We start from the raw sequence: 25,503 nt of genomic DNA, 5'->3' as shown, positions 1-25,503 counted from the left end.
GCGGTTAAACGTTGGACCCGTTGGACAGCGAGGAAAAGGAGTTCCGAGGGAGGAGCCGCGCACGATTGTCATTTCCTCGTGAAATTGCATCTTTGGTTACTCTGTCGTTCCACGGAGTGACCGTGTGTGCACGGTAGCTCCACCAGTTTCCAGGACAACGTCGGATTTAGTTGGAGTATCTGGGATAAATGTCCTGTAGCCAGAACCAAAGCCTGCGACGAACGACGCTTCATTTCGCAGTCGTTCGCCAAATCTACCATCTTTTTCATGGCGTCCCCTGCGCTCCGGTAATTCCGGTTAATGAATTTTCCATCGGTTGGCCACCGATTCGCTAACGCTGACAGATGGTAGCGCTTATCCTGCCCGAGCTTCCGTCTACGCTGCCTATTCTTAGGATTCTTTCGTCCGTTAAAATGGCTAGCACGATTTCTTCGTTCGACCGACGCGCTAGGTAATGGAAAATACGATTCGTCCGCTTGATAGCGTGCAAGAAGTCGATCTATGCGCTATGGAAATGTGGATTTTTCAATAAAGAATTCGTCGCGGTACGTCGAATAAGTGTACTGGATTGCGTCGGCTGGACGCAATCTCGTCAAAGCTTCACGGCTTTATAACTATTTTGTTCGAACTGTTTCGACGGGTAAACAATTTCAAACACAGGCGGGACCTTTCGACGTCGAAACGAACTTTACGAATCTTCGTACGATCGTTCGGCTACGTAGAAACGTTCGAGAATCGCATTCTTCCCGTTGCTAAAAAAAATATCATCGACCGTCACAGCGTCCAACGATTTAACGTTTCAGCGGCAAAATCTCGATCGAACCGTATTAAAAGCTGTTCGTTTGCGATCTACCGTATCACAGGCCTCTTTTGCGTCGGTACGCGATCGATTTTTCCATATCTCGTTTTCGGTTTCACCGACTGGTTGGTTCGATCGTTGATATCGGGGCGCGTCGGTCAGCCGCGAAATCGCCGAGCACGATCCACATTTATCAAATCCTAACAGAATATAAATTTCTATTCACTTATCGCCGTCGCGTTCGAAGTTTTAGGTTTGAAATCGACGCGATCCTACGCGTTTAAATACATATTTCGCCAAAATTATGGCTTTAATTCGCACAGTTTCGTTTCGATTTTATTTTATCCGTCATGAACGTCGAAGATCGAATCGATGCGAAATCGAAACACGATCGACTTTTATATCGAGTTTCTCGAATTTGAAAACTCCGGTGTTGGGCAGTTTGGAAGCGTCGCGGCTATTAGCACGCCGATATGCGATCAATTGGATTTCGTTGAATTTATCGCTGAAATATTCGGACTAGTAACGAAGAACGATAGTAAGTAACGTAAATATTTGCCTACCTTTTATTCTACAAAACGATCGTACTGTATAAAGTCACTGTGCAAAATTAGCAAAGTTTTCGTTCGCTGTATAAAATTACTATTTTAAAGAACTGGTTTCCCATGTTCGACGAAGATTAGGCGCGTAACGAATGCAAAACCAAGGACGGTTATGTTGTAAGACAGCTGTAGCTGTGGGTTCACGGACAAGGCGATTTTTATATGCCGGTATCGTATACACCCTATCTATCGTATATCGAAGGAAAAGGAGTACGGCGTGTTATATCGCGCGTATCTTGTCGCGACCACGAGAGAACGAAAGAAGGAACGACGAGACGTCTCGCTTTCCCTCGCGAAGCTATAAATCCAAGCTCTCGATAAAGTCTACTCTACCCGTACGTACCCTTTCCTCTCTTCGAATCCTTCCTATGTGCCCGCGGGAAACCACGCTGTGATCTTTCCGACACTATTTCTCTCTTCTCCGTTCCTTTTCACTCCATACCACATCCCCGTGTTACTTCTTCAGCTCTGTTTGTCTTTTTCATCTTTTTCGTCTTTTTCGTCTTTTTCGTCCTTTTCGTCTAGCTTCCATACTCCTCGTCCCTCTCCCGGTCTTCTCGTTTCGTCACGTCGTTTCTTTTCTTTCTCTATAAAAATATTCCGCCGCAATTTATTCGTTTGCTGGCCCCGGCTCTGTTTTTCCTCTCGCACTTGTCTTCATTTTCGCCGTTACGGTTATACAGTCCCCTCGTTTCCGGCCCACGCGATTCGATTTTCTCTTGTTATTCACACGACCAAGTCTCCTCTCGTATCGACTACCTTTTGTCAAGCTCGCTTTCATTTAATTCTCCTCGTTTCTTTCGTTTTATCCCGTCATATTTTGTTTCATTTACTTTCCAATTTGTCGTTCTACGTTCGTTTACTCTACCTATATTTCTTTCTTTCACTTTCTTTCCGCGTCTACTTCGTTTCGTCATTTTATCGTTATCTTTACGTTCGCTATTATTCTCGTCGCTTCGTCAAACTTTGCGCCCAGTTTTACGATACGGACACAGTTTACTGTTTTTGACAATTAGAATTTCCATGCTAGCTTGACTTCTCGACGTTCTTCGATTTAATCGTTTATGTACTGGAAAACTTGAGATTCTAATTAGAAGTTGCAGCGGCAGAGTTTCGTGTCGCCTCTCGTCAGTGATTGTCGCGTCACAAGCCCTCCAGAACTTCGAACAGAGGCTGTAGAATCGCGGCTTGCTTTCTCAAGTTAAGGGAACACGTGCGATGTTCGGCTTTTGGCTGACTTTTCGCTTCCTTTCTTACTCCGTTTTCTCTAAACGATCCCATGCACCTTCCATCGCGTTTAGATCAGAGTTATATAATATCAGAGCATGTATAATTGAAACTTTGTAAACTAGAAGAAACCGCAAACGAGAAAAGTACCACGAAGCAAGTTAGTTACGAGTATAAAATGTTATTCGTACAGCACTACGTAGAATTTTTCGTACGTTTCTACCGTTAAGGTATTTCTAAATCCTTCTTGTTCGTTCGTTACTCATCGATTTTTGCCCTTCAGCCAAACACATTTCCATTTCTTTCCGCTCTAGCGCTTTTATGCTTTGCAATTGTTTGACCGTTCGTTCCCTTCATCGGCTAAATTGCCTCTTTTCTCGATCCTGCCTTTCTACCGGATGGTATTTCAGCGTCGCCGATGCTTCAACTAGCTTTCCCATACCGTACAGAGAACCACCTCCAGGAGTTTGCCTTTTCCGATTCCACCGCGTTATCCTGCGTACGATCGATCGTTCTCATTATCGAGAATCACGCTGCCAATTCCGATGCGTTCTACTCGATTTTATAGCGTAGCGCGCGAGAGATCCGCGATTAACGATTTAGCGTTGGTTCTCGAGCAGCTTTTCAGCGGTGGCGGGAAATGATTTTTCAACGAGTTCTTCTTTCGAGCGAGCGACCGGGCAACAGCCTCCCAGCGAAACACAAATTTTTCTTTCGCGCTCGATTAAACCGCGATAACGACGCTCTTGTTCGTAAGTGTTTTTAAACAATCGCTTCGAACGAAGTGTCGAGCGGAGATAATGGAAGTAAAACAACGTAATTACGTGGACGGCTGGAAGAATCGTACGGTGTTAATGGAAAAAGCCGTAGCTCATCGTCCCCTTATTTCGGTTTAAACACGCGACTATATCCTGGTCCCGTTACAAATTGATATCGCCGTGTCGGTTTGCTTTCTCCTCCGCTGGGTATATTTGCACAGCTAAAGACGACGATAGTCCGTGAAAGCGCGTTTTTAGCGCCTTTTTCAACGAGTTCGACGAAATACTCAACGTTTTCGTTGATAACTTGTTTACGAAAGCGCTCAACATTCTCCGTTTGGAAAACTTTTGTGCATCAGATAATAACCGATGGTCCACGAGGAATGCGTTAAAGCCAAGTTACGATTGTGAATCGCTCGAGTGGTTCCGTCGAAAAGTTGCAGACCAATTTATGGGTCTTCGATAGTTTCGAATCTCCGTAGTAGAAAATACCACGGGCAACGATTTTTTGAAAGATTCGAAAAGTTAGAAAGCCGAAAGTTTTGAAACTTTAAAAAACGTATAGGACACGTATATTCTGTTACGGATTAAAAAGAGGTTAACGAAAATTACCCCTGTAAACGCGTTAAGTTATCATTGCGTCATTGCATATCCATAATATAATTAACCGTTATATAATTAATCATCGTGAATTATTATCGGCAGCTGTCAAACGTTTTGCCCCGCGTAACCATAACTCAGAATCGATGATTCACGGAATATACATATTGCTAGGTAAAATAAATATATATATCGAATCGAAGAGAAAGTATGACAAGTTGACACAATTGATTTAGATAAGTTCCATCGTTTACGCTTTTTAGCGCGTGACGATACTTGACGTCGACTCGCGTAACAAATCGTTTTAACCAACAACCGTGAAAACCGCTGTCTCGATCGATAAAAATCGATATATTCTTCGGCCGGTTGATAACAAACTGTTTTACTATAACTACAACGACCATCCAAACTAATTACAACAGATTAAATCACCCTGCGATTACCACTTCGTTACGTTCTATCCTGGCGAGACGCGGCGATGCGGCGGTACGGCTGTCCGATCGCCGCAAGAATAACCATTAGTCTCCGTTAGAAGCAAACCCGGATCGAACGCATCCATTACGTTCGTTTAAGCTACGTAACTGTTTGGTCTCGAATCGGCATGGACAGGCAGGGAAATACAAATTTCAAGCCGGCACAGTTTTACGTCGTCGACGGTTTTATACGCGGCAGCAGCTCGACCTTACCCACGCGTTACCTGTTACACGATCTGCCTATCGTGTCCCTTTCTATGTCCCTTCCTTTATTTTATATGAATTCGAATACATTTGCTCGCGAAAGTATTCGAACGCTCGTACGTACTTTCTGCCGATATACGATACGCGATACACGAAACATTATGAAATTTCATTAGCACTGCATTTTGACCCAATTATCGCGATTATATCGATGGACTTTGTAATAATATCGTATATAAAGGTACGTAGTACAAGTACATATACCGTACGTATATCTGATAGAGGACGTTAATGAAAATAAGTAGATAGCTAGTGGTATTAGATATCGATGAAGTAATCTACTAATCCCAAGTACCTGTCTACTTATTCTCATCGCCATAGTGAAATTTCACGATGTAATGTAATTTACACGACACGCGCGATATACACGCGCGTAAAAGTTTTCTTCGACGAGTGATCGAATATTTTCGCGAATGCGTGTAACGAGTAGCTACGTGTGCTCGTGACCGATTTTCAGTTGTCGGCGTGAGCTCGCTCAACTAGAAGCGAATGGACACCGGTGATGTACAGTATAAAGGGAATCGTAGCAAAGAAAGCAAAGCGTAAACAGGCTTACTTCCTCGCGGTTGAATGGACATTTGTCTACGGAAACGGCTTTGGCAGGTTTCCAACCAGCGGCACATCACGGTCGACCCAGTCTCGAGATCCGCACCAGTCGATACCGTCCGATGTATAGTCGTGCTTCTATCGCTCGCCCGAAAAAACAGACCGAGAAAAAGGCGGAAGAGAAACGGAGAAGAATGTCGTTGCGCTATGTTTTTCTCCCGGAACTTCCTTCAAAACAAATCGCGTAATCTCGGTGTTTTACGAACGAACCACGTTGCAACCAACGCAACGTCTCCGTACTCCAGGGATGCGCAGTACGTATGTATTTCTAAATGCTTCGGCGAACGAAGACGTGCCGTTGTCCGCCGTGTGTTTTTATGGCGACAGCTAAGATATATTCCTGCATCTCGTACCTACCTGCTGCTATCTCGTACGCTTTTATCTCGGCAACGGTTGCTTTGCTCTTTCTTTCATCGGACAACCGTTATCCAACGTGAGAAACTGGAATCTTGGATTACATTGGCAAATTAGCCAGAACAAGATAGAGGAAAGTACCGATTTTTCTAACTTGTATTTTTTCCAGATTTTCTTTCGCAATTTCTTCGTTGCTTTCGACGTGTGGCGTAAAAAGAAAAACTTAAAATTCTCTTTGTTCCTTTTGTAAAAAATAAAAATAAAAAAATAATAAAAAGAGGAAGTAATTCTGTTTTCACAAATATCGTATTTCAATAAATACCCCAATAAAGTATACGCGATTATTGCTCGTAGATACTCTGAAACGTCCCCTTTTCCGGCGTCCGAGAAATCTCATTTACAACTGAAAAAAACCAACGGACCAGTTCGTAGGGTTCAAACTCGAGAGCCTCTCCTCTTCCATAGATCACCTCCTTCCTTCCCGATTTATCGAACTTTAACCTGAAACAATCACATCCACCCTCGCGATAGACCTTTCCACCGAGTTACCCTGACTGTTGTCAATCGCTATCAAATCGTTTCCGAATTTCATAGCACCAGCATCGTTTGCCATAGCAGTAACCGAAAGATAAAAACGATCAAAGTTCGAGTCTTTGGTCGTCTCTATCTTCCGAGCAACAGAAATCTTCTCCTGTCCGGTTCACGATATCGGATAAACGTAAATACGTATATAGGTTTCGATAAATAATCGTCTTGATAGATATTCCTACATTTATCGAGGTAACGTCAATACTCTTTAAAAATAGTCTTTAAAATAACCTTTTAAACCATAGTAAATATCGTTCTTCCTAGTAGATTCTTTAACGAACAAATTTTCGACCACGTTATTGCTATAGAACATCCGCGATTGCATCGGAAGCTACGAAAGAACGTCGTCGACAAAACACACCTTTGTTCTTTGTCAACGGTGGGATCGCACGATTCAGATACCTCGCTTCCGATGAAAGATAAAGATCGAACGAAACGACTTTCGTAGAGTGCACTTGGTTCAAGTTTCGGATCAGCCTTTGAACGTTCTAACCTTGTTCGCAAGAAGGGCAGAAAGTCACAATAAAGGGGTGTCAAGCCGGGATGTTCGAAAAAGGGCGCGCGTTTACCGAATCGTGACAGGCAAATTTTCCTGCGGTAAGTTCGGTATTGTGTTCGCAGTCTCGAATCGAGGAGAGCGCGCGACCAGAAAGTGGGACATCGATTTTGAGATCTCGACGATTCGGCGTTGCTCGGTGGCCACGGGAACTTTCCAGGAAACTTTGCGCCGATTATAAGCGCGAAAACTTCGAAAGGCCAACCGAATCGCTCTTAACCTCGTAAATACTTCTTTATGGCGCACCCTCCCCCGCCCAACGATTCTGTATTTTCATTGTCGAACCGCACACTACCCGATTTTTCATCTAGCCTCGTGTTAAAAGAACCCAATTATAAGTTGAACAACTCTCACGATTCCATGTTGGCCAAAAATACGAATGGCAGCGCGAAGGGATCTAAAAAATACGCGGATTGTTCCTTTTTCCATTTTTCAACCCCTTCTGCACGATTTTTGAGCGATTCTACGTATATCGTTGGAAGTTCGTGTCAAGTGTACGGGGGTAGTAGGCGATAAGATACAGCCATACGGTGAACTTTTGTGAAACGATATAATGCCAAGTGTCTTTCTAAGAACTGCGTTTCCTTAACTGCGATCGAATCAGCTGACGGCTGTCTCCGGATTGACTGGCTTCGTGCGTCCTGTTCAGGACGAAGGGATCTCACGCGTCAAAACTGACGCGCACATTTTATTTCTATACTCCAACAATGTAATTTTACGAAATCGAAGAGATCCATCATAGTTACATATACGAAGCGGTAAAACTACGTTTTCTCTAATTCTCTCGCAAATCTGCTACTCGCGAAAAATGAAACTAGGTGTCAATAGCGTGAACCGATCAACTTAATAAATCGAAAAGCAGAAAAAATGGCATTGTAAATATTATTCCTTGAATTGATCTTGGAATTTGTTGTTATTTATGTGATCCTCCTGTTATAGAACGAACTCGTAAAAGTAAGTACGTAATTTGTTTTTTTTTTTTTTAAATCGAACGTTAAATCGCGTATTTGCGTAATAAAATCGAGAAAATGATAAAGAGCGGAGTTTGACTACCGAGAGGCTCGTACGTATAATGCTCGTAGCTACCTTATGTCGCGAAACTTCTTATGCGAAGACCAGCGATACGTGTATCGATTCCTATAAACTATAACGATGCATAGGGTATAGTGCAGCGTGTACAAGTGTCGGACACGAGTCGCGTCGTTAATTGACTCATCGCGATGTTCATCATTTTCGATGAGACAGTTTCAGCGTAGAGCGTCAGTCGCGATAATACTAGAGAATGATCAACACCATTCGAGTATGACAGATAATTATCGACCCAGACCCTTGACATAGTACCGCATTTACGAGTTCATCGGTGACCAGGTGTCTCGAAAGCAACAGACATTGGTTAGATGCAGTTGCCTGTACACGCGTAAACAGATAGATCGATACATACAGCTACGAATGTATAGCGCGGCAACTTGCTTGTATCCAGTTTACGTACAGAGATCGATATCATTTTCGCGGTAATCGAGCGATATTAACGATCGATTTTCGAATTAATCCAATTAACGAGTATCTTCTAAATTATCCTTTGTCGGAAATCGATACGAGCGTTCTGTGATTTCAAAGATACAGGTACAGAAGAGAGAGGACAATTTTGTAACGACTTTGATATACTAATTACGCATCCTAACAATTTTGATTGCAGGTTAACTCGATTCCAAGCACAATCGCGCTCGCGTACACACACGCACGCACACACATACACAAATCTGTTAATTGCATCAAGCTCCCTGATTATCCTCGCGTTTAAATCGCATTAATCTGCAGCAGCAAGGGCAGCGACTGTGATATTACCGCATCCTTCCTGCTGACCCTTTCGCACAGCTAGGGCAATAGGTCGACCTGTTTGGAGTGCTTAATTTGTAAAACGGTTGCAATTGGTCGCTATTCAACCTAGCGAATTCGTTACACTGATAAAGGGGCTGTCATCGAAGTAACGGACGATTCCCAACTTTCCAACAACTCGAATATTTCGCACGCAAACCGTAGAACTATGAAAATGAAAAAGAATCACCGTTAATATAAAACCTGCGAACGAATATTCGTCGATAAACGAGACCGTAACCGGATTTTGACATTTATCAGAGAAATTGTTTGTAATAAGAATAATTCGCTCGATTATCTTATTACACAGTGGCTACTAATTGTAGATAATTATTAGACTGCGAAGTTTTATGCATTTATGGGAGATTTGAAGATGTAGAAATGCGTAGAACATGCATAAATGTATAAAATATGCAAAGTGGAGTACTCGTTCTAACGTATAGTAGATAAAAGTATCCTTTACCTAGGTACCATTTTTTTCATTGCATATATTCGCAAAAATCCGAACGTATATAGATATCCGCGGTCTGACAAATTATACGTAATAATTAATCAGTCCAAATATATTCGTATTATTTAGTAGCACTTTTATTTCGTATAACTACAAAAATTTGACGCTGCGGAAATGAAATCTGATATCCGATGTTTAATAAATCGTTCGTAAGTTTGTTATGATTTAATACATTTTAAATTGCATAAAGTAGAGACGCGGAAAGATTTCTATCTCGATCATAGGTATAATATAATACGTAACAATTTACGTTGCATATGATTAAGCGAAGCTAGGAACGAACATCGTTTATGTATTACTTTATTCTATGCAGTGGTTACGTATGCATGGAACCGCTATGATATTACACGTGCGTTACAACGAAATTGCGTAAGGTAGAATAATTGGTTATTACTCGCAGCAACTTTAAGCTGATTTCGTATATGCGAACCGCAAATGGAGAAATTTTGTGATTTGTTATTCGTATAATTTCTTGATTGTCCAATGGAACTCGAGGAAACGATCAGTTGCGTATCTTAGCTTGCGCCGCGTATTACATTTTATACGATTAATATTCAAAATAGAGACAAAACTGATTTAAAAGGATGAAATTATCAAAGTTAAAGCTGAACATGTGTGTACTTACATAAGAATTTTATACCCTGTCTAGAAACTACGAACTCAGTAGGATTCAATTCCTTAGATTCCACGAATTCTCCTCGTTCTCCGACTTCCTCGATTTTATCGTTGATAGTAGACCACGCAGTTCGACAATTCTTTATTATGTCCTAATTTTCATACTTACCAGGGACTTCTCTTTACACGTCCACCGGTACGAGTTACTCTAAATTTACCATTAAATTACTTGCTACTAAATTTATTCGAATACTCGAATATTCGTGGGAAGATCGCAGAAAAAATCACGTTCGTGTTTCGCAACGGAGACGTTTCAAGATTTTAAATTACCTATTTTTCTTTTTTATTTGATTTTTGTATACGCGCGTGTGTCTTTGCCAATTTTACATTTGTACACTTCGAGAGTATCGATCGTTATAACGTTATAGAGACAAAAGAGTCGTATCTTTGGATTTAACAAATTTTGCATTTAACAAGTCCGAGATAAGAAATTGAAAAATCGACAGTATTAGATACGGTATCTTTCCCGTGATCTTCGGATATTAAAACTTGCACGACTTACAAAGGCGTAGCGAGTGTTTAGCGAAAACAAAAGTCGAACACTTATAACCTCGACCCGTTTTATAGAAATACTCGTTTCACAAGCACAAAGAAAGTAACAAACTTTATATCCGAGACGTTAATGGATTTTTCATGGTTCTACGATGAAACAATCTTATAATCATGGAATCATGGATCTGTAAAGAGAGGTGTCGCGGCCGTTATTCGCAATGAACGAAGAAACGATTTTCCGTTAGGTAAACATTAAACATTAAACGTGTAACTCGTACGCTTGTATTCATTCGGAAGACGTGTTTGGATGGTCGGGCTTTTCGCCAGCCGACGCGGCTGACCGGGCGCCATGCCGTTCGAACAACCCAGCGTTCCTTGCTCTTTTAATTAAAGACTGCGGTTTCAGCGCAGGATGAGCATAGAATACCGGATTCTTCGAGCTGCAGGGATTATAAGCTTCCACGTATTCTGAGCACACACGTCCGTACGATTTGCACGATAACGGATGGAGAGAGGTTGCGCTCTTTTATCGTGTTTCTGCTTCCTCTCTTCCTTCTTCCCACGTATTTTCAATTAATACCAAAGCGATCACACGAGTCACTTTTTGAGTCGGCTTCGCGCCGAATTTACACCTGCGGCGAATGGGCATCGCGTACGATTCCGATAAAGCAAATTGAAGAGCTGTCGTGTTTCCGTTCCAAAGACGCCATACCGTTTACCATTTATCACGATTAACCTGTTAACCGAGGAATTATTTGACCAGAAACATGCCCCGCTCGCGTACCTTTCAATCTGTATGGAAATTCCGTCGCTCCGATTCTTGTTGCCGAAATATATGACGAGCGCAGCCGAAAGGGATGATCGCGAAAAATAAAATAGCGAGGCCTCTATAGCGGAAATAAAAGGATAAGACGACAGCTATGTTCTATTTCTATTGAAATTAACTTTACACATGATCGTTTCTATAAGTTACGCGCCTTATTTCGTTACATCGTACGATAATAAGTTTCTCAATTTTATTACACGGTTACAGGATTAATTTTTAATTTCCGAGAAACAAATGATTTAATCCATAATTTTGCTTGTCCTAAGAATATAGTACGAATAATTGTAGATCCTAAAGTAAATTTAAAGAAACAGTGCTCGTACCATTATCGGTCTTTTGTACTTTCAGTTTATGGAATCGATCAACGTAGCTTTCGAATGGTTCGCTTAACGTTCCTTTAAGATACGTATCTATCGTTTGACGGAAACAGGTTATTATTATTATCCTTCGTTAATATTTGACACGACCAAGTATCTCGTAACGATTAAACGCGAGGATAAAAATACGAGACGGTTTGATTCAGGAATAAAGAGATAACTAAAAACATGTTATAATCGGCGATATTTGAACTGCGTTTAACGACCGCTTAACAGGTTATCCGTTGCTCTCGTATCGCCGTTATGTTCGATACGTAATAAACGTGAAATGTATCGTAACCAGTCGTCGATCTTGAAACCGCACTTAGTAATTACACGTCCACATCGATTATCGATGAGAATAATTAATCACCTGGCATTCGAGCGTGGAAATAATCATGCTGCGATTTCCACGGATGCAGCGAATAACCTCGTTTTCTTCGTTTAAAGCGTTTTGCTTGGCTATCGTATAAAAATTTCACCGTTTTCGTGGTCACTCGATACGCGGAAAATTACTTTTTCCACGCCCCACGATTTGAATCTCTTACATTTATCGACTATGTCAACTTGTTCACCACCCTTTCAATAAAAAAAGCAACTTTCTCTCGAATGAATTCTTATTAGTAAAAATGTTTTTCTACTTTTTAGAATCTTCCATTCGCCAAACCTTCGATAGTTTACTATTCTTCTAATTTACGGAGTCGATCGGTGTATAGCTTCTTTGTTCAAATATAGACACGGAAACAGAGGAAAAGAGAATGCAAACTGGAGGACAGAGGGTGATCGTAGGATGATACGAAGGTTGCACGAGTTTCAATATCAATGGTAGAACGCGTATATTTCACGAGCGAACAACATAAGCCCGCAAAGATCGTATCGAGCAACATTTCGCCGCTCGATGCGTCACTTTGTAAGCTGCGATAAAGACCACGCCGTAAAGAAGCCAAGAGTCTAGCCGCAAAAATTCCAGCTTGCCAATTTTCCGGGAGAACTGGTCACCACCGATGAAGATCGTTACGAGTTTCATCTAGGAAGTTGAACCAGCTCCAGGAAAGTCACGGTTATTACGTAAATTGATTCGCGAGACTGCGCGTCTACGTTGTTCATGAAATCTTTGCGATAATTTTCGTTAATTATTATTTTGTACGAAAAGAACCTCTTAGGTCTGGACAAAAATGTAATTGTTAAGATAAACGATATTTGAATATCTCCGATATTTTTATGATTTTTGATATATGAATACTATGACACGTAACATTTCTTTAAGTTACACGATGGGAACATGTACGTTTATCATTGGGTAAAAGGATTTTGATAATTTGACAATGTAAGATTAATTGCCAATGTATCAAATTTTAAAATTGTTTCTTCGTAGAAAGTAAAAGATGCGAATTGTCGTGTTTTTCTCTTGTAGCCTTTACATATGCCTATGTCTGGACAATTAGAAAACTGCACGTTAATCGTATAAGATGAAAAATTCTTCTGGAAAAGATTTTCTTCTTTCGATTAGTGGTACACGATAGAATTGATTTTATTATACTTTGGATACTTATTATCCGTATTTTAAGCAGACGCGTTTTTGTATTCCGCAAGAGGCATTGACTGGCACTAGTCTATTATTGAAATGTAAATGACGAGTGATTGACGTAGAGAATATTTTTAAAAAAGGAAAGCTAAAATATATCGATGACGCTTATTGTTCGTGTTCGATAAGGGGAATCGTTTTCTGGGGATTTTCTAACTCTATTCCAACCAAATACGAGACACGTTTATATACCGAATTTTCGTGTCTCGAAATTTTATAAAACACGCGGTATGTTCTCGAAACTTACTCGTTGATATCGGGTCGAATCTTCATTAAAAATCTAAAATTGGTTCGGTCGCTTGAGCGTCAGGCTACTCTTTATAACCCGATCTTTTCGGAAATATTATTTTAAGCATTGTAAAATTTATTCTGTGCTCTGTAAACATAAATTCTCCTTACTTGAAAAATTATGTAAAAAGAAAGAGAAGAAAAAGAAAGAGAAAAAGGAGGAATACAGCGTAGGAAAAGATTACTCGAAGGGTAATTTATGTACGCCAGACAATGCGAACGACAGACAAAGAGCCGTATAAATCTTATGGGATTGCCCGTTTATATTTTGAAAATTTATTCGATTGCTGGAAGAGAAGCGGCTTCTATCGGAACAGGATCAGGAAGAACCTAATGGTTGGAAAGGGGAGAAAAACGAGAATAAGTTAGAGAACATCGAGGCTACTATGTACTGCGACGAGCTAAAAAGTATCGTTCGTGCTGTCACGACGTTGTCGCTAGCTAGTTCCTGAATTAATATCGCAGACTTAATTTTCCGCACGTGATCCGAACGCCAAGAGGATGCATGTCGTGACGTTTTCAGGTCACCAAACATCCCTATCTGCCTCTCTCTTTACCCTTTGCTCGCGTTCGCTCTATTTGGATTTTCTCCGTCGCTCTTTCTACGATTTCCCCGGTGGCGGTTGTTACGAAGGCTCTCGAGTGGCATGTAAATCGGCGCCCCGTTAGCAAGGATAACACTTACGGCCGTGCAATAGCCATTCCGAGGATTCTGGATAGGTAACGGTGGTGTCGCACGCGTTCCAGGTTTCCAGCGTTTAGAAACAGTTGCCGTGCCTTCCCGGATCTAGTTTCACGGGCCGGTGACTTGTCGTTGTCGTAACGACCTGATATCGCCCAGAAACAACGGCCGGAACAAACGAAACGGCCCCATGCAATTGGAATTAAAAGTCTGCACGCTAGAAATAACCGCTTGAAATTTGAACGTTCTTAATTGCAGGACAACCGGCCTATCCGCAAGGCTAGCGTATATTTAAGAAAAAGACTGTGATAATTTACACAATTACTAAAAGTAGAATCGGTGTTGATACAGAAAAGGTAGAACGAAGTTTTAGATGACGCTGATGCTATCTGTATAATTTTGAATTTTATATTTATTTCTATATATCGTATATTTACTAGTAGTAAAGCGGAAAATAACGAGTTTGTATAGCCCGATCTAGTTACGATAGGCTGATCGTGTTAAAAGGCTGCTATAATCTCGTGACGAGAACTGCCGCAATGACAGGCCAGCACATTACCTACGCACGATGACAAGCGTGATCACGCGTTCGTATCACACACCTTGATACGTAACTAACCAAACACTGCACAATCATCTACACGTGCCTTCCATCAAGAACTAACAACCTTATTAACTACTACTAACGATATTACTAATACTAAAAATAATCAAAGAGAAAAGTATAAAGCACGACGAAGAACTAACAAATCGTACTTTGGAACTGGAATTAATTCGCAAAATAGCGGTGTAACGTTTCTCGCGAATAAATTTTGGAGAGAGTGAGAGAGAGGATCGCTTTAATTTCGTTGCTATATTATTCAGAGGTGAAATTGTTAGAGTTTGCTTTCGTTGTTAAGGTAGAACTATGATTCCGAACCGGCGTTGGAAACTACATCGTGACTTGGTGAATTTACTATCAGCGTTTCGTGAAAATTCGACACTTGTTTGTTACGAAACTAAGGATATCTGTACGCTGTCGTGTTTGATCAGATAATTGCAATGGAACCGATCTTGAATAGACGAGTATCGTGGAACTGGATCATATCTGATCGAACAAGTATCGTTCGACTCTCTGATTTGTCCGAACGTGCGTTCGAATGTAATTTTCTTATTAGTCCGACAAATAAATCAGAATTGTTGGCAGTTGGAAATTTAAAAAGTCGCCGGGCAATCACCTAATTAAACGGACGCGACTAATTAAACGCGATAACAAGTCTAATTAAACAAGTAAAATTGGCTTTACACTCACGGAAATGAAACGATATTCGCTAGCATTTAATTGGTAACTTTAGTGCATAAATATACGTACCTAATTATGTACATAGAACTAGGATAAAAGTATCGTCTAAAATAATCTCCTTTTATCATTATATATGTTATTAAATAGAATAAACGAATTTTTATTTGTACAAATTTTGTACGAGCAAAAAATACTGTAACGCTGGATTTTATAGTGCTACGGAAAGTATTATCTTTTAAGAGAATCTCGACAAAAAGTTGTTGTTTCAGAGATACTACGCCTCTGATTTTGACAATATACGAGGCTTGTGCAGCCAGAAACTTAAATGCAAAATAACAAGAGGACTCGAATAGAACAGCTTGTTACTCCTACTCGTTCAAAGATAAAAAAGTTTTATTAAAATTCGTATGTATCTCATTTAACTTGGTTAGAAAAGAGTCGTAGAATTAACTTTCGAGTGCCGTGTATTTCAAACTTTTATATAGGTACTTATCTCCTTCCGTGATACCTTACTTTTTCATATTGACTTCTGTCAAAAGAAACGTCGAAATCGAAAGTTTCGAGCATATAAACGTCTAGAAGTGATACAAGATCAAAAAACCAGTTGTCCCTTCGAATTGATGATATTTGACAAAAATACATTCCCTGCAAGACAAGATTCCAACATCTTGGAATTTTATATTTTATACCACTCATGAATGAAATTGAGGATTGTTCGAGTGGCTACGCCACGTATCTCAAGATTATGCATAACTCGTAGCCCTAAAATATCGATAAAGGATGAAAATCGCAAGACGATAGTAGACGCCGGCCAACGCAGAAAATTAAAACGCAGAGGTTTTACATAGAATAGCGATTTCTTCGATCGACAAAATTCAGATTACCATATGCGAACCAAAATGATCTTGCGATCAAGATGAAAAGCGTCTTAATTTCCAACGACGCCTGTCGATAAAGTCGGCGCACTTTGGTACCGTTTTGAAAAATTCGTAGACCTCAACTTTCATTTTAAACGGCTTGCCCGTGCTTTTATCGCTGGCCTGTATTTCGCCCTCTCGCGAGACGAACGCCTGGTATAGCTCGTTTCCGGATAAGTGCTGTCGCTTTCCTGTTCCCGGCTCCTTCCGTCCCTTTAAAAACGCATCCTCGTGTTTTTGGGAGAGTGATTCCAGCCAGGACCTCTGTTTAATGGGACCACGCTAAGTGGATATCGAGGACGGTGTTGACCTCGACTGCTGTCAACTGCAAACCTCGCGTGTGTGTTTCACCCTGTTCGCTTGAAACGTTGGACGTTGCTCGTGTACCGCGCGATGAAACATTTTCGAATTGATTCGTTCCATCTCTCCCGAACTCGCTCGATCTATCCCCTTTTCGTCCACCAGCCAACTGTCATCGTTGATTTTATCCTATATCTCGTTCGCAATACGCGCGATGCGTCCAAGATTTGCTTTGAACTCGCAAATGCTGCCAGAGTATTCGTAGCTTTTACGATTGATAGGTAGGTAATTTCCCCCTTCGGATCTGACAAATTGTAGCCATGGTTTGACCGGAAAATAGCTTACCCTTTATAGAGATATATCGTTACATCGACGTGTCGGATTTGTTTCCAAAACGATAGGCTTCTGTTGCAAAGAAGCTTTTATCATTTTGCGGATAATAGAAATCTAACGCTCGACTTAAGTTTAACGAGTTTAATTAAACTTTCAATAATACGTTCCACCTTACCAAAAGTATCCTTTCGTTTGGCCGTGGCATTCAATATATTTTTTTCACATCCTACCTACATTAAAAAAATGTCGTATCGTATTCTTCTAAAAAAAAAAAAGCTCATCACGTTCTTCGTACAAGTCTGTAGTCTTCGCATAGTTCGCGTACTTGCTTCTCGTAATCAAATATCATTTACGGTATAAAAGGCAGTGAACCAGTGTCGCTATAGATGTTAAAAGAACCTAATTTCCCGATTTCTAACCGATGAAAAAGGTGTCGACGAGTATGCGTGTGGTTGGCTCCGGAAATTTGACGAGCCATCCGCGTCTTTCTGTCTCGCGATGTCCTCGCTGCTCGAAATTGTAAATTATTCCGCCGCTGTACGTCGCTATATTTTCCGCGATGTACACCGCCCAGCGGAACACCCTCGCCTCAAGATGAATCGTACCGTTGATGTAAAACAAGCGCCACGGTCTTTCCACGAAATGAAATATGTATCGCGCGGAGAGCGTGCTAAGATCTTTCCTCTGTCACCCGAGTAACGCGAGACGAGGTAACTTTCTGCCGTATTCCACGGCCGATTACGGCTCAGAATATAGAATCCTAATTCGATTTTCCCTGCTAATCGTCTATCTCTGTTTTTCTTCGTTCAATTAAAAATATTTAGCCGTTGTTTGATCAAATCAGTCGCAAGAACAAAAGTGAACGTAACCATAAAACGAAAGGTAGGCACGAAACGATGAAATTACACGTATCGTTTTTCAAAATTCCTTTTACAATATAAATTGAAATTAACATCGTAGAATGTATTATTACGGGCATATTATCTAACGACATAAAAAATGCATAAATCAGTATATTCTTGGAATACTCGTTATTATTATTCGCTGCAATTTTCGTGCAGCAAAAAATCTGCGTTGCCCCTTTTGATAAATTAAGCAGGATTTATTTTAAACGTAAAAAGATAAGTACTCGTCAACTACTTTGGCACTAAAATTTCAAAAATGTGAAAAGGTAGAGACAGCCACTTTGGCCTGCGAACAGCTCGTTTCATAACAACCAGCATAATATAACTTCGCTCAAAAGGTGGAATATTATTTTCATTGCGGTGTGTTTTCGTTTCGCTCGTCTATAGCGAGCTGAACTCTAATTAAAGTACAAAGTACAAAGTGCCGAGGCTGCCTGGCGTTTCTCAACGGCGTTGGGGACATCTTGATCTCACGAAAAGCAGCAGATTTTAAGGAAGGTCCATGCGTTCGTAGACTAATGTCTGGAATTATATAATCGCGCGATATTGTTGCATCGTGCCATCCGCATAGCGAGCTGGCGATGCAAAATTCAGGAAATCGCTGGAGAGTCCTTCGAGAAACCCGCTTACATTCAAATCTCTCGGAACGATCACTTGGAAAGAGAAATTAGGAGTTCGTGTTCGGCATAATATCAACTCCGAGGTTCGCAACTTTTTCAACAGTCATGATCGAATTACTTGGACATTTTCAACCCCCGTTAGTACCGAACTTTTGAACTTGCCAGACTTTCCTACCTATGCATTCCGATTTGCAAATCGTTTCTGTTAATGCACACATTTAAATCGCCGATTATTTTTAATAGCCATTTTCTCGCTTTTGTACCATTTTTTGTACCGTTTTTTTTCCACGTTCAATTTTTTTACCACTTCCATTCCCTTCGAACAAAACACATTTCGCAAAATTATCAACTTTTTATAAACCGAATCCATCTAATCCAAGTTATTTGATTCATCGTTTGAAATCTGTAAAATTAACTATTTATTATATTATGTCGTTTTTTACTATTTTTTTTTTTTTTTAATAAATTTACCATCGATCGCAGAATTTAAAGTTATTTATATTTCCAATTGAAAGTTATTATATCGTTTACATGAAATTACTAATGTGTAATCTTCGTTCGCTTGTAACGAAATAAACTTGATATGTTTCGCATTTAGCATACGTTCGTAGAACGAACGTACTCCGTTTTTCGGTAACGTAAATCTTGATAAAAAGAGTCGATCGTTTAAATTTTTTACTCCGCGCGACCACCGAACGTACGTTGAACGTTTTCATTTCTTCCGTTGACAAAATAAATACACACACGCGAGTCTATCGAAGATCGATTATGAGCAGGTAGACCGTTCTATAGACGCACCTTTCGCAGGATCCCGCGATACCAAACAATTTCATCCAATAACGTTATTTTTACTTCTATCTATTCTAGTCGTGTCCTATGTAATTTCCAAATTTCAGTAAAAAATACAACTTATTCGTTAATTCGTACAAAACGTAAAACAGGATCCTTTGATATTTCTCTAAATTGTTTTGTTCGCAAAATTGTTTTATTCGTTTCTAGATAATATAAGATAATTTCATAGGAAACGTTTAACTATAATAACTTTAATAATTTAACTTCAACTATAATATCCAAAAGAAACGCGTGTAATAGCAAATATTTGCATCAGCGAGTTTTATCGATTTTAATAATCCATCGAACGTTATTCTCCGGAAGACACGTATGATTTTTATTATTTCTCTATCTCAGCACTCTTACCGCTAATAATTTCCTATAATCTGAGCATAGTACGATCAACGTTCAAATGGTCGGGTGGTCGGTGGCGTTCACGCGACTAGAATGAATTAATTTCCGGTCGATTCGTCGAACGAGGAAACAGTCGCGGCTATATCGCGAAGCAGAAGTCTCAATCACGACTTTCAGTTTGAACGTAAAATGTGAAATTTAATTTTGAATGCCCCGACGATAGCAGGTTCTCGAGGTTCTGGTGTTCGAATAGTATCTCAAATAATGAAATCTACAGGCAGTGTCGTGTATGAAACTGACCGAATGAAATATTTGGAAATCATAATTTTATCATCGCAATCCCTGACGTGTACACACGCGTATAACGTTATCACGCTAATGCGGCCAAAGTAAGAAAACTTTTCCAATTGGTAGTGCGTTAGTGCTTCGTTCATAGTGTATTGGCACTCTGGTCCCCACCCGTTCGCAATTAAGAATTCAATTTCGATGAAAGCTTCTCCGGGCAAAAACTCGACTCGATCTAGCCTGCTTGACATTGCAATCATCGTTTGATGAGAATTAGAGCAAGCAGAAATTTGAAGCTCTCGATCAACCGTTATTTTAGATACTTCGATCCCGGTAATCCCCGACCAATCGTTCGTTTTCAACTTATCAAACGTTTCTTCGTGAAAAAAAAATAAAAACGCTTGTCGAATTTTTATGTTTCACTGCTGTTTCGGACAACCAACAAACGAACAACAGAGAACTTTTTTTGTAATAAACGAGAACGATTGAAAAACAGACGTTTACGAATATTCGTTCAAAGTTGGAAAATGAAAAGCTGTTTATCGCAAATTCGATACCTTGAATGGGAATAAAAGTTACAGGAGGATTATTCACAGACAGAGTTTAATCGATTTCACAGTCGTCGAAGTTGTCTTTGCGTGGAAAAGTGCGATGCAATTTTCGCGTGAAAGCGAAAGGAAATAATATTTTGTATAAAAAACGGCACAAATGGAAATATTTGGATCGCGTAAGAGTAGGATATTTAGAAGAAGGAAACGTCGCGGCGTCGCGTCGTCGGCGAGTAAAAGTTTTCATGGAACGAGAACGTGTATCGCTTATTGTAAAATTACGCGTATTTACGAGCGGAGATGAGTACGCGAAATGGCACGGCACGGCGAAATAATCGCGGAAGAGCCGGATATATAGGCAAAAACGGAACGTGTGCTTCGAAACCAACGCGCGCGGTTCCACTAGACCGCCGCATATTTTCAGCTTCGTAACAAGCACAGTTGGAAATTGTCGCTTTTAAAATGTGCTACTCCCGTGACTGTTTGCTCGACAGCATGGAAAATACAGTTGCTAATTAGCGAACTAAGTGTCGCTCGCGAAGGAATTAATTCGTTTTAAATGAAACACGAATCGTGCCCTTTTCACACGAACAAGATACTTTCGTTTCGACGATGGTCGCTCGCTTCGTTCTTTTCGTAATTTCGCACCCATTTTCTTCCGTATCCTCAATTTCGTCGTTCCAAGAAATATGCGTATACCTGGATACGTTCGCGATAATTGTTTCTCTTTAAGGCAGCGACACTGGAAATTTTCTCTGGCTTGCAATATTCCGTATACAACTTTCCGAGTTTTATCGTTTCGTAATTTATTCGTTTTTAATGAATTTTCAGTGGGTACGTATCTTTCAGTTGCTTTTCGCTTACTGCGATATCGATGTTAATAACGTCGATAATATTAGAAACCAAGTTTCGAATTAAAACGGAAAATAAGTCGCGCCGGACTTCAAATATCGTATGTTGCTCGAAACGAAGTACGTTGAAATTGCCGTAAATAGAATCTACGAATCTTCCGCTTCGAGTTCCTTTTTGTCCCGTGTCTCTGTGCGTTTATTTCGCATTTTCGAGATATCATCGTTATTTTTCGCTCGCGCCACTTCCTCGCACTCGGGCCACTCACTTACACGCCTTTTCGTTCGCCTATCCCAGGGTCAGTGACAGACACGGCTGAGGAGAAACGGATGACTTTCCGCATCGGGCGACGCACTGGCAGAGAAAGAAATAGGCCAAGACGCGAGGTATTCGTTCCCCGCTATTCAACGCATCTTTATTTAAAAACTGTTTATACCTTCGTAATATCTATCGAAGCGTACCATCCATTTCGATTTATATAATCGCGAGGATTAATATTCTAGCATTTTTATCCTAATCTTCTACGTTACGGTCGTTTATCTCTTTTCTCTAGTACCGTTTCTTCAAACAGCTTCAACAGGCAGCAGAAATTACTCGAGCGTATCGCACGACACAGCTCAAACAGTTCGCTCCTTTCGTCGCCTTCAAGAACAGTTTCTGCCGATTCGCTTTTCACGTGGGGGATATCGCTCATCCGAGAAACTTAACGCAACATCCGGTTTGCGTTAATTTCCGATCAACTTCCGTGATCCTCGAAGCATAGAGCACCTGTCAGAGACTTGGATCAGCAGATTGTGCAGAAATCTAGAATGCAGTTGTCTCTCCTATAACACGCATAATACGTTATATATTCGAATAGTTTCGAATACCATGGTGTTTCGAATTTTACTTTTTCCGTAGAAACTTTCGTTTAAGGATACGAATTCATCGAGTCACGAACTCGTATTGCCTAGAATCGAATTCCTTGAATTACAATGTACGATATTCGTGATACGATATATATCATATAGGTGCAACGCGTCTCTGCAGAACGACGTGTAATTTTTGCAGAGTGAAAAGGGACGTCGCGTCACGCGATCTGTTTCACGATGACTATCGAGATACGGTAATTTGTACGTTTTCGTTCTATAATCACCTGGTTGTATAGACAGTATGTAACATAACGTATTAACGTTTGAAATTACAGATTCGTTAGCTAAGTTTTAAAAATAATACAAATTTATAAGAATGCTCGAAACTCGCAGTAGCGGCAACTTTGTACGCGCGTCTCGAATTCACTAGATTCTCCCTTGCTGGAACAATCGGTTTACACGTTCTTTGTTTTCAGCTTAACCAACTAGGTGCTTTCGATCAGCTCGCTTCGCTTCATCGGTCAAATAATAACACAGGCAATGAATTCAGCGCGAGCACAGTAGGTAGGTAACGTTCGTTTGATACGCGTACCTGTTAGACGCGCGTATAAGACGCTTGACAATGATAAAATTATCGTCATTGCGCTTACAGTGCAATACCATGGACTTAGCATAGAAAACTTTTCGATTTGCGCTGTAATACGATCGAACGAATCTGAAACGAATCTGAAAATGTATTACTGCAATTAATTATCCAATAATTCGTTAACGAGCATGCAGTGTACTAACGCGTAAATTTACATAGGCGCAACGTTATTAAACAAACGTAAATGTAGTAAGTTGTCGTTTCGTGTAATATATAGAGGTTCTGGGATATGTACCCAGCGGTCCCTCGTAGTCGCAGTTCGCTTACCAAAGGGGCATCGATGCCGTTCCCGCTCCGTGGCTAGATCCTTTAGATAAAGTTTCGCTTCTTTGGCAATGCGATGTCCGATTGCTTGCTATCGAATTTCCAAACATTCGCTCGAGCACCCTTACCGACCCCACGGTCCGAGTACAAATTACGGCAAGGCTAAATAGCGGCGGGCTGTGTTATCTGTCATAATATCGCAAAGAAAATGCGTTATCGCTGGCACATAGGTAGCGAAATATAAACAAATACATTATACAGGTGTAATTTGAATGAAAATGGTTTATTACGTCGCTATAAAGTAATAATTCAATTTCTTCAAACACCATAAAGTTGTAGAATCTAGATGAATACATAGTAACGAAAGAGAATATCGAGGAAATACTGAAATATTGGAATACCATTTACAATCGCAATATGAATTCGATAGAATAGAATAAAATAAATCGACTAAAAAAACAGAGATTACACGTGAAATGCTGCAACGTTGGTCCTGAATTGGTTAATCCATAATTAAACCGCCAATCTGGTGAAACGAGATCGAGTTGACTTGAACGGTAGATATATCGCTTGATACGGAAAATAAAAAGTTCACCGATAAACCATTTGGCGCGAATCCAACCGAGCTCTGTCTCCAGGATCAACGATCTCTCTATCGTTCACCTGCGTTCGTTCCAGCCTCGTTCGCCTCGTTCTCACGCCGTTCGTCCATCAATTCCAAACAGATACAACAAAAGTTCTCCTACCGGTTCCTCTACGCCGATATCTCTCAAATCTCTCCAAAATCCAGTACAAATAATTATATGTTCCTTTCGGAATCAACGCTCGATTATTTCATCTCTGCTCTAACGAGAGATCAGGTTCGTTCTCGCCTTAACAGCTATGTTAATAAATAAAACATCAAATTTTCAGGCACTGAAAATCCAAGAGTCGTTGCATCCTGCGAAGCTTACAGCATACTTACTTTTGTTGCTCGTTGCTTCGTTGCGAACATTTTTTTCAAAAGAAAGTTACACAAATTTAAAGCGGAAACATGTTTTATGGGCCACCTTGTATAAATGGAAAATTTTGATCGATCGATCCTTACCTCGAACGAATTATCGCGTCTTACATAAAAAATCAAAATATTCTAATACCTATGAACGAGAGTTCCTTATATTTTCCGCTATGTCGCGTCGAACGTCGGATAACCCGCTTGCCGGACATTTTCATTCGACCGGTGACTAGCGAATACCGTCAGAGATATTTCATCGAGATTCCAGCAGCGAGAACGTTTCGGTATTTCATTGTCATGGAAATGGACGTAAGATCGGGCGACGTCGCGTCGTGCCGAAAGAAGGGCCACGATTCTTCAAACGCGAATTCTCCGTCCGCCTGTTTCTTATGGCGTGGTTTCAAAGAGGCTACCGTGTACCTTTTTCTCTCTCTCTCTCTCTCTCTCTCTCTTTGGGAAATCGATTCGCGTCTTCGAGGGATGTTCGTCGTGGTAGCTGAGTGGATTCGACGCTAAGCGCCGCTCGGATAAATAATGCATGAACGGGACATTTTACCTTGTCCCGTGTAGGCTCTTTGCTAGCCGCTGCACGGTTGTCGCGAAAGAGACGGCTTTTAGCGGCCCGATCCTTGATAATCTTTCGCGTAATGCGTTCGTCGATGCTTCCTACACTTCCAGAATTAAGTCAATGCTCGGAGAAGAATACTCGAACGAGACACGCTTCGCTAACTCGATTGCTTTGACGTTCGTTCACTGATTCGCTAGAATAGAGTCCTTAATGCCGCGTTTAGATTCAGCAAGTCCGATCTTTCGTGACATCAAGATTCGTAGCATGTTGTGGTAGTACCTTCCCAATTTAATATCTTTAGAATTTTTTACGTAAAATTATGACGTCGTAGTGGACATTCTACTTAACAATTTCGCTCGCAAGGAGATCATTTCTTTCATTTCCCCTAATATACCAATGTCAGACTCACGAAATACCATAAAATTCTAAGATATCCAATACGAATCTCTATGCAATATAAAACGTTAAAAGACACCGTTAAAAATATTAAAACGCAAAAATCGCGAGAATCTCTCCAGTTGGTAAGAATTTCTTGTCCGTCTGCTACTTACCAAATTTCGCGCGACAAGATTCACGTATCGTTCGCGAATTATCGGAAAACGCGTGGTTGTCGACTTGGCAGTTTCATTCGTAGACGCGAACGAGTTAATTGTCGTGAACAGATCGAAAAGTTTGGGATCGAAGGCGAACCTTGGCTATCCAATTAGCGAAACTAGAACGATATTGCCATAAAGAGAGGCTCGTTAAACAAAAATATTAAGTCTTATTAGAACTGGACGGATGCCAGTGCTCGAATAGGTATCAATGCCCTCGAACCACGCCCACCATCCCATTTCCAT

General features: G+C 40.6%; 1 protein-coding gene and 1 long non-coding RNA gene across 5 annotated transcripts in view; one reads left to right on the top strand and one right to left on the bottom strand.

The window, feature by feature from the left end:
- LOC139994522 (uncharacterized) overlaps nucleotides 1–25,503 on the top strand; it is a 342,661-nt gene that overhangs the window by 185,760 nt on the left and 131,398 nt on the right. The gene's annotated exons all lie outside the window — the stretch shown is intronic.
- The window catches only part of LOC139994516 (zwei Ig domain protein zig-8), a 235,678-nt gene that overhangs the window by 174,060 nt on the left and 36,115 nt on the right, over nucleotides 1–25,503 (bottom strand). The window lies entirely within an intron of this gene.

This window comes from Bombus fervidus, chromosome 14 (genome assembly GCF_041682495.2).
Source record: "Bombus fervidus isolate BK054 chromosome 14, iyBomFerv1, whole genome shotgun sequence".
Taxonomy (NCBI): Eukaryota; Metazoa; Arthropoda; class Insecta; order Hymenoptera; family Apidae; genus Bombus; species Bombus fervidus.
Note: the sequence above shows the minus strand (reverse complement) of the source record. Positions and strands in the feature narration are given on the sequence as shown.